The sequence below is a fragment of the Equus caballus genome, chromosome X, assembly GCF_041296265.1.
Source record: "Equus caballus isolate H_3958 breed thoroughbred chromosome X, TB-T2T, whole genome shotgun sequence".
NCBI lineage: Eukaryota > Metazoa > Chordata > Mammalia > Perissodactyla > Equidae > Equus > Equus caballus.
This window is the reverse complement of record NC_091715.1, coordinates 33,091,666-33,100,952: the sequence shown is the minus strand read 5'-3', so window position 1 is coordinate 33,100,952 and position 9,287 is coordinate 33,091,666. Positions and strand designations below refer to the sequence as shown.

The 9,287-nt window shown below is 49.5% G+C and overlaps 1 long non-coding RNA gene across 1 annotated transcript; it reads right to left on the bottom strand.

Annotated features, from left to right (window-relative positions):
* Positions 1–2,319: 2,319 nt before the first annotated feature.
* Positions 2,320–8,876, bottom strand: LOC138921824 (uncharacterized). Its single transcript, XR_011434697.1, has 2 exons — positions 7,100–8,876; positions 2,320–2,913 (listed from the first exon to the last, which is right to left on the bottom strand). It is a non-coding gene; the product is annotated as an uncharacterized lncRNA (long non-coding RNA).
* Positions 8,877–9,287: the final 411 nt, after the last annotated feature.

Genomic DNA, 9,287 nt, shown 5'->3' with positions numbered 1-9,287 from the left:
GAAATGTTTTCTTCCACAAAATGAACTCTGGCAAACATTTATTAAATGCCTGTTTCTTACTGGTACTGTGCTTGAAGTTTTGGCCTATCTGATATGGCAGAAACAGTGGACTGGCATACACACTGCCTTTTCCTTGGCTTTCCTCTATTACAGAGGCTAGAAAGCACAAACACGGGATCTCCTGGGCTCTCTTGCAGCTGGTGGTGCCCATGTGACCCATTTCTGGTCAAGTGCAGGTAAAAGGAAGCTTTTGATAAATGGCCACCTCAGCTGGCATGCCCCTTTAGCGCTTTGTCCTTCTCCCTCCCCTCATCTTGCTGCCTGGAATGCAGACTTGATGCCTGGAGGTGCAACAGCGATATTGTGATCAGGAGGAAACAAGCCACATGCTGAGGATGGCAGAGAAGAAAACAGAAGAAACCTGGTCTTCAGAGATATTACTGGGCTGCCATACTGGTCTAGATAGCTATCCTCTTCATTTCTTTTTGTCTGAAGCGAACCAATACCTTACTTAAGCCATGGCTTGTGGGGTTTTCTGTAACTTACCAAATGCAAATCTCAGTGCCATACATGATTTTACCCTCAGAACAACTCAATGGGCTAGAATTGACATCTCTCTTTTACAGATGAGGAAACTGAGGCTCCGAGGATTCAAGTAATCAAGGTCAGATAGCTAGTTAGTTGCGGAGTCAAGCTTTGAGTGCAGGACTGTGTGACTTCAAGACCTTTCTCTCCTCTCTCTATGCTGTCCCCTTCCAGGCAGTAGAGGACCCACCCCATCTGTCGGAAACCCACGAGGGTCTGGAGTGTGATGCAGATGTCTGCTGTGAGGCTCGTGAGCAGCAGGGAGAATTTTCCCTGTTACCGTGGTTGCTGTTTTGCCATGATCACAAACATACTCTCCGTTATGGGTTGAATTCTGTCCTCCAAATTCGTATGTTGAAGTGCTGACCCCCAGGACCTCAGAATGTGACTGTGTTTGGAGGTAGGCTCTTTACAGAGGTGCCTGAGTCCAATTGAGGTCATTAGGGTGGCTGTAATCCAGTGTGACTGGTGTCCTTATAAGAAGAGGAGATTTGAGACAAACACACATAGAGGGAAGACATGTGAGGACCCAGGGAGGAGCGACCATCTAGAGCCAGGAGAGAGGCCTGGACAGGTCCTCCTCCACAGCCCTCAGGAGGAGCCAAGCCTGCTGACCCCGTGATCTTGGACTTCCAGCCTCCAGAACTTGGAGACCACCAGTTCCTGTTATTTACGCCCCCCAGTGTGTGGTACTTCGTTACAACAGCCCAAGGAAACCAACCCACCCTCCTAGGCGAATTTCTCCTGTTCTCCTTGATCCTTCCTCTTGCCTCGTGTATCAGTCAGCTATTGTAATCATACCTTGTAATGAGCCACGCCCAGAATCTGTGGCCTGTAACCACAAGCATGTATTCATACTCACGCATCTGCTGGTCAGCTGGGCTGGGCTCCAGGTTGGGGGTTGGATTCGGGTCTGCTTCACGGATCTCCCTTCCAGCTGCCTGGGGTGCTTTCTTCCATGATGACGGCAGAAGCACAGAGGCCGAGCTCAGCCACACTAGCACATTTTAAGCCTTTGCTCACATTAGAGTCTGCTAACATCTCATCAGCCAGACTAGGTCACATGGTCCAACACAACATCAATACAGGGGTCAGCGGTATACTCTGACCCACAGAGGGAGGGGAAGGGGTAAATATTTACCAAAGTGTAATTCAAATGGTCAACCGTCCTAGAGGTGTCCTGGACTTGGAATAAATCCACATATTTGCCTTGACCCAAGGCTTCTCACCTCTTCTCATCCAATATATGCTTTTGTAGCATTCTTTCTACCTCCTCAAGATCCTTTCCTTCCCAGCCCTCAGTATCAATTGAAATGACTTCAACTGCATGTAGCAGAAAATCCAGCCCAATTTGGCTTAAACAATAAAGGAATGTAATGGCTAAAGTAACTGAAAAATCCAGCAGTTGGACAAGCTTCAGGTGTGGTGTGATCAGGGCTCCAACTCCATTTATCTGCCAATCTCTTGGCTCTTTTCTGCTGTGTATGTCACCTTATTCCTCAAGAAAGCTTTCCTCAGGGTCAATATATGATTACAATACTACTTGTAAAAAAACAAACAAAATAACTTGAAAACTACACAAGTGGCTATTGGCAGTAGAATAGCTTAATAAATTGTGGCATATTCACACAATAGAATAATAGACAGCAATGAAAATGAACAAACTCTACCCCATGCAACAACATGGAAACTTTCAGAAACATAATGTTGAGCAAAAGAAGCCAGAGACACAAGAACACTTACTGTAAATTTTATTGATACAAAGTTCAAAGTCAGGCAGAACTAATTTATGCTGTTGGTCAACCTTGGGGATGCAGGGGAGTCACCAGTAGGGGCCCCAGGGGGCTTCTGGAGTGCTGGTCATGCGCCTTGTCTTCTAGATCTGAACGCTGGTGACATAGGAGTAAGTTCATTTTGTGAAATGTCACCAAGCTGTACACGTATGACCTGTGCACTGTTCTTTACGTACGTTTTGCTTTAATTACAAGTTTATTTACAAAAATCCCTCAGGCTTTTTGGGTGGAGAATGGGAGGACGGGTAAGGGGAGAGGCAGGCTGACTTGTGCGGAGGCTGATGCCATAGTCCAGGCAAGCAAGGCAGCAGTAAAGGGAGGGGACGAGCTGCTCACCTGGGCCACACGTGAGAAACAAGGAAGAGGAGAGGCAGTGAGGGCAGGTGGCAGGGCGAGGAGAAGGCAGACCGCTGAGCCCCACTGGTGCGCTGCCGGGGTGTTCAGAGGTTCCAAGGGGAGTGGGAGAGGCCCCGCGAGTGCCAGGAAGGAGCTGAGGGAGCAGCCTGCCCCTCACAGCCAGCGTCTTCTGGGGACCCTGTGAGAGAAACGACATTGGGTTATTTACCTGACCCAGGATGGCATTTCTTTCTTTCCTTCTTTTTTTTTCCCTCCACAAAGCCCCAGTACAAAGTTGCATGTCCTAGGTGTAAGTCCTTCTAGTTCTTCTATGTGGGACGCCACCACAGCAGAGCTTGACAAGTGGTGCGTAGGTCCGCACCCAGGATCCGAACTGGCGAACCCCAGCCTGCCAAAGTGGAGTGTATGAACTTAACCACTATGCCACCCGGCTTGCCCCAGGATGGCATTTCTTTCTTAGAGAATTTATGTCCCCATAGGCAGTGGGTGAAAGTTCCAGTTGCTCCATATCCTCTCAAAACTTGGTATGATCGAAGGATCTTTCTTTTTTGGTGAGGAAGATTGGCCCTGAGCTAACATCTGTGCTAGTCTTCCTCTATTTTGTATGTGGGTCACCGCCACAGAATGGCCGCCCATGAGTGGTGTAGGTCCACACCCAGGAACTGAACCCAGGCCACCAAAACGGAGCATGCTGAACTTAACCACTAGGCCACGGGGCTGGCCCCTGAAGGATCTTTTTAAAGCATAAATCAGATTATGTCTCTGCCTTGCTCAAAACCCTCCAGTGGCTTCCTGTAACATTTAGAATAAAGTCCTAACTCCTCACATTGCCTATAATGAGTCCCTACCTGTTTCTCAGGCGGCCAAGCTTGGCCCTGCCTCAGGACCATTGCACTTGCTCTGCCCTTCACACCCAGCTCTTTGCAAAGCTGCCTTTTCTCATCATTTAAAACTCGATGTGTTTGGCTTACTGTTGCCGTATAACAAACCACTCCAAAACAAAACACTCCAAAAAAAATAAAACAAGAAGTTTCTTATGCTCATGGGTTCTGGGAGTCAGGAGTTCAGACAGGGAATAGCAGGTGACTTTCTTCTGTTTCACCATGACAAGAGTCCCAACTGAGAAGACACAAAGGCTGCACGTGGCCTGCAGCTGGGCACTGGACTTCTCTGGGGGCTCCTGGCTCCTGCGCTGGGAGGTCGGAAACCCTCGGTTCACCTGGGACGGCTCCCAGGGCACCTACACTTGGCCTCTCTTGTTGCTTGGGCTTCCTCGTGGCGGCCAAGGCCTGGCCAAACTTCTCATGTGGCGGCTCAGGGCTCCAGTGCGAGTGTTATGGGAACCGAGCAGAAGCTCCATGGCCTTTTGTCACCTAGCTTTGGGATTCTCTTGACGTCACTTCCGCTGTACTGTACTGGTTGAAGTAGTCACAAGCACGCCTGGATTCAAGGGGAGGGGACGTAGGCCTCCCCCGCCCCCCTCAATGGAAAGAATGTTAAAGAATTTTGTGGTCCTTTTTTTAAACTGCTGCACAAGTTAGATGTCAATTCCTGGCCACTCTCCCTGAACCAGTTGCCCCTGTCCGACCTTTACCATTGTTCCTCCATTTCATCTTATTTGTAGCACTTATCAGAACCTGACATTCTCTTAGTTAATTTATTACAAGCTTATTTTCTGTCTTCTCCCACTGGAATAGAAGTTCTGGGAGAGCATATACTTATTTCTATTTTGTTCTTTTTAGAGATTGGCACCTGAGCTAACATCTGTTGCCAATCTTCTTTTTTTTCCTTCTTCTTCTCCCCAAAGCCTCCCAGGACACAGCTGCATATTTTTAGGTGTGGGTCCCTCTGGTTGTGGCATATGGGACGCCGCCTCAGCATGGCCTGACGAGCGGTGCCATGTCCGCACCCAGCATCCAAACTGGCGAAACCCTGGGCCGCCGAAGAGGAGCGCTCGAACTTAACCTCTCGGCCACAGGGCTGGCCCCTCTAATTTTTTCTTCACACTTTTATATCACTAGTGGCTAGAAGAGTCCCTGAAACATAGTAGATGCTCAGTAAATATTTGTTGAAAAAAATGATTCAGTGAGAAGCAATGTGGGGTGCTCTGTGAGCACAGAGGGGTGGCTCTCTTTTGGGAGTCCGGTAAAGGCTTCCTGGAGGAGGTGACAAAAGCTGAGCTTTGAAGGACCAGGAGGTGTATAGCTGGTGGGAAGGGATTTGTGTATTCCAGACAGAGAGTCAGCAGGGGTGAGGCGCCGGGATCCGGCCCATGGGACCTGGCCATGGCACCTGCAGTAGGGGCCTGGAGTAACCTGTTCAGTGTGTGTGTGGGAGGCACTGGGGAGAGATGAGGGCAGAGGGGTGGTGTGGGGCGCAAGCTCTCAGAGCTGGAGCACACCAAGCAAGTCTGGCCTGGCTCCTGAGGGCCATGGGAAGCCCCACGAGTAATTTTAAGCTGATACAAAATGTTGGGATCAGACGGTATTTTTTTGAAAGGTCATTTCTTACAGATGCGATGTTTTCCCCACAGGCACCAGGGATCCAGGGGGCCCTTGAAGCGAAGCCTTGCACGCAGCCCTCCAGCCGTGCTCCCCTCTCAGGCCTTCATTAAGCCACAGACACGCCTTCTGTTCCACCTGCAGCCAAGTCCAGGTGGCCCGGGTCTGGAAATGGATGTCCCAGGTGGCTCCTGGGGACAGGCCTGGCTAATGCTCCTCTCTTGGCTTCACCAAAGTAGGGAGAGAAGGCCACAGCCCGAAGTCTCACCCTGACAATAATCCTCTACGTTATTAAGAAAACCTGGTATTATTCTTTTTCACCATTCACCAAAATAAACTCAAAATGGATTAAAGACCTAAAGGTGAGACCTGAAACCATAAGGCTTCTGGAAGAAAACGTAGGCAGTACACTCTTTGACATGAGTATTAAAAGGATCTTTTCGGACACCGTGCCTTCTCAGAGAAGGGAAATAATAGAAAGAATAAACAAATGGGACTTCATCAGATTAAAGAGCTTCTTCAAGGCCAATGAAAACAGGATTGAAACAAAAAAACAACCCACTAACTGGGAAAAAATATTTGCAAGTCATATATCTGACAAAGGCTTAATATCCTTAATATATAAAGAACTCTCGCAACTCAACCACAAAACATCAAACAACCCAATCAAAAAATGGGCTGGAGACACGAACAGACATTTCTCCAAAGAAGATATACGGATGGCCAATAGGCACATGAAAAGATGCTCATCATCGCTGATCATCAGGGAAATGCAAATCAAAACTACACTAAGATATCACCTTACACCCGTTAGAATGACAAAAATATCTAAAACTAATAGCAACAAATGTTGGAGAGGTTGCGGAGAAAAAGGAACCCTCATACACTGCTGGTGGGAATGCAAACTGGTGCAGCCACTATGGAAAACAGTATGGAGATTCCTCAAAAAACTAAAAATAGAACTACCATACGATCCAGCCATCCCACTACTGGGTATTTATCCAAAGAGCCTGAAGTCAGCAATCCCAAAAGTCCTGTGCACCCCAATGTTTACTGCAGCACTGTTTACAACAGCCAAGACGTGGAAGCAACCTAAGTGCCCAGCAACAGACGAATGGATAAAGAAGATGTGGTACATATATACAATGGACTACTACTCAGCTGCAAAACAGAACAAAATCATTCCATTTGCAATAACATGGATGGACCTTGAGAGAATTACGTTAAGTGAAATAAGCCAGCGAGAGAAAGATAATCTGTGTATGACTCCACTCATATGAGGAATTTAAAACTATGGACCAAGAACAGTTTAGTGGCTACCAGGGGAAAGGTGGGGTGGGGGGTGGGCACAAAGGGTGAAGTGGTGCACCTACAACATGACTGACAAACATTAATGTACAATTGAAATTTCACAAGATTGTAACCTATCAATAACTCAATAAAAAAAAAAAAGTAGAACCAAAAAAAAAAAAAAAAAAAGAAAGAAAACCTGGTATTGCCCCAGCGCAGTCTGCCATGCCTGGGGCTTGCTTCCAACCATTCCGGGGTCGGGGCAGCAGTGGCCCTCGTGGTGCAGGTTGTTGGAGCTGGCGATGAGGCCCAGAACTTTCTTAAGCAATTCCCAACACTTTTACATATGCTTGAAATTCTCCATCATCAAAAGTTTAAAAAGACATCATATCCGCCCCAATAAAATCATAGTCTCCCGTCCTCCCTCTTTCCCTTCGAAAAACCATCATGTTGGGCACATTCAGTCCCACAAACTTTAAAAGCAGTATCTTTTGACCATAATGTCAAGATAACAGCAAGACTATTAACGACTCACACAGGGTGTGAAAGCAGTAATCTTGTTTTTCAACTTACCGTAGTGACTTAATGGTCATATATTTTATCCTGAAGCGTGGAAAATGAATATTGAAAGTGTATACTCCAACACAAAAGCTATTATTTTTAACGTTCAACTTCATGTAGAGCAGAAAAGTGTCAACTTTCACAAGGCAAGCGGGGAGACTAAAGCTGATCGTTTCAAAGGGTTTGGTGACAGATTCGAAAACTGAAGGCGGCATCTTTCATCCCCAGTTGAGGACACCTGGGCTCCTCGGGACTGAGAGTTTGAGGCTGTGAGGACAGAGCGTGGCAGCAGCATTTCTACAAAGAGGTGCAGGTCCACCGTGAGGAGACCTAAACGCCTGAGCAGACCTAAAATCCTTCCGACCCGGCGTCCGGTTCCAACGTGTCATCCAGTTCTAAGGTGGAGTCCAGTTCCAACATGGCGTCCAGCTCCCACATGGCCTGCAGTTCCAAAATGGCGTCCAGCTCCCACATGACCTCCAGCTCAAATATGGCATCCAGTTCCACGATGACCTCCAGCACAAACATGGCGTCCCGCTGCAAAATGGCGTTCAGTTCCAACATGGCTGTCCACAGTGCTGTTGAGTGCCCAGCAGGTATTGCTGTTGTCCTCGGAGGTCTGAGGGGAAATTGCTGTCTCAGGCTGTGAGAAGCCACTCCTTTAAAGGATCCGTCCAGTAGGCCTGTGTATGTCGGCACAGAGACACACACTCTGGTCGATGCCCAAAGAGACTGGGGGGAAGAGGTTAGGCCGCAGCTCTTCAACGAATCACAGCCAGCCAAGGCCCCGAAGTCGACTGCCCTGGCTCCGTGGGTTCCGTTGCTGGTCGGAGGTCTGTAGAAGCCACAGCCGCGGTCTTCCCAGAGGCAGGCCGTCTCAGGAGTTAGGGGTGACAGGTCCTTCCACTGAGGCCCACGAACGCTGCTGGGTGGCTGTGGGGGATGAAAATGGCTCTGGGGGCAGGCCCAGGTTGCGGGCAGTGCCTCAAAGTGGCCCCGTAGGCAGACTGCCTCTCTGACAGACCGGCAGGGAGCCCGGAGACGCCGGGGGCGGCTGTGAGGGCCAGCGCAGAGGATTCTGGGAGCAGAGGAGCGCCGAAGGCTGGAGGCTTATGATTCCTGCCCCTCAAGCGGACGCCCAGCGTAGGCCGTCAGGACCCCTGCTCGGGGCTTCCGGGCAAGAGAGAGTCTTCCCGAGGCTCAGAAGTACCTCACACTGTGGAATCGTGAGCGTGAGGCTCAAGGGCCCTTCACGGCGCTGGAAGCCCCGACTGCGACTGCGTGCTGGCAAAGCCAGTGCACTTGTGCGCCCCCCTGGCTGAAGGCGTGGCCGAGGCCCGGGGACTCCCCGGCTCTGTCCCCGGCCCACCTGCTCTCGGGAAAGCGGGCCCTTTCCCAGAACCTATGCCGCAGCTGGGCCTCCGGGCCACTGGTTCCCACAGGAAGGCAGCTCACCGCTGTAGCTGTGCAGTCCTCAGATTGCTCACCTCCTTTCTCAGTCACCACCCCGAGTCAGATCACGTCGTGCTCTAGCTCAGAGCCCTCCTGTGGCTCCCCATTTCCCTCAGATAAAAGCTCAAGCCCTTAGTCTGACTGACAAGGCCCTCCCTGATCTGACCTCTCCTCTCTACCTCCCTGGCTTGGTGCCCTGCTACCCATGCCCCTCCCCCACCCAACTCCAGCCACATTGGCCTCATTAGCATTCCTGGAACATACGAGGCACACTCCTACCTCAGGGTCTTTGCATTGACTGTTCCCTCTGCCTGGCACGCTCTTCCTCCAGATATCCTTATGTCTTGCTTCCTCACCTCCTTATGTCTCCTTCCCAGTGAGGTCTTCCCCAACTACCTTATTAAGTGGCAACTCCCCGCCCCCGCCCACCAATTTCTGTTTCCTGAACTTCCCCCTCCACAGCCATTACCAACCATCACCTGCAGTGTGACATATTTAATGTGTTTTTGTCTATTTTCTATCCCCTCCCATTCAAATAAAAGCTCTAAGCAGGCAAGGACTTTTCATCTCTCATTCACTGCTCTATCTTTAAAGCTCAAATCATTGTTTGACACATAGAGGCACGTGGTAAGTACTTGCTGACTGACTGAATGAATGAATGAACACACTCAGTCTGGCCCTTTCCCACGGGCTCAAATCCACCTTCTCCCTGAGCAAATCTTCCCCTGCCTTCTCTTTCCTGTCTTTC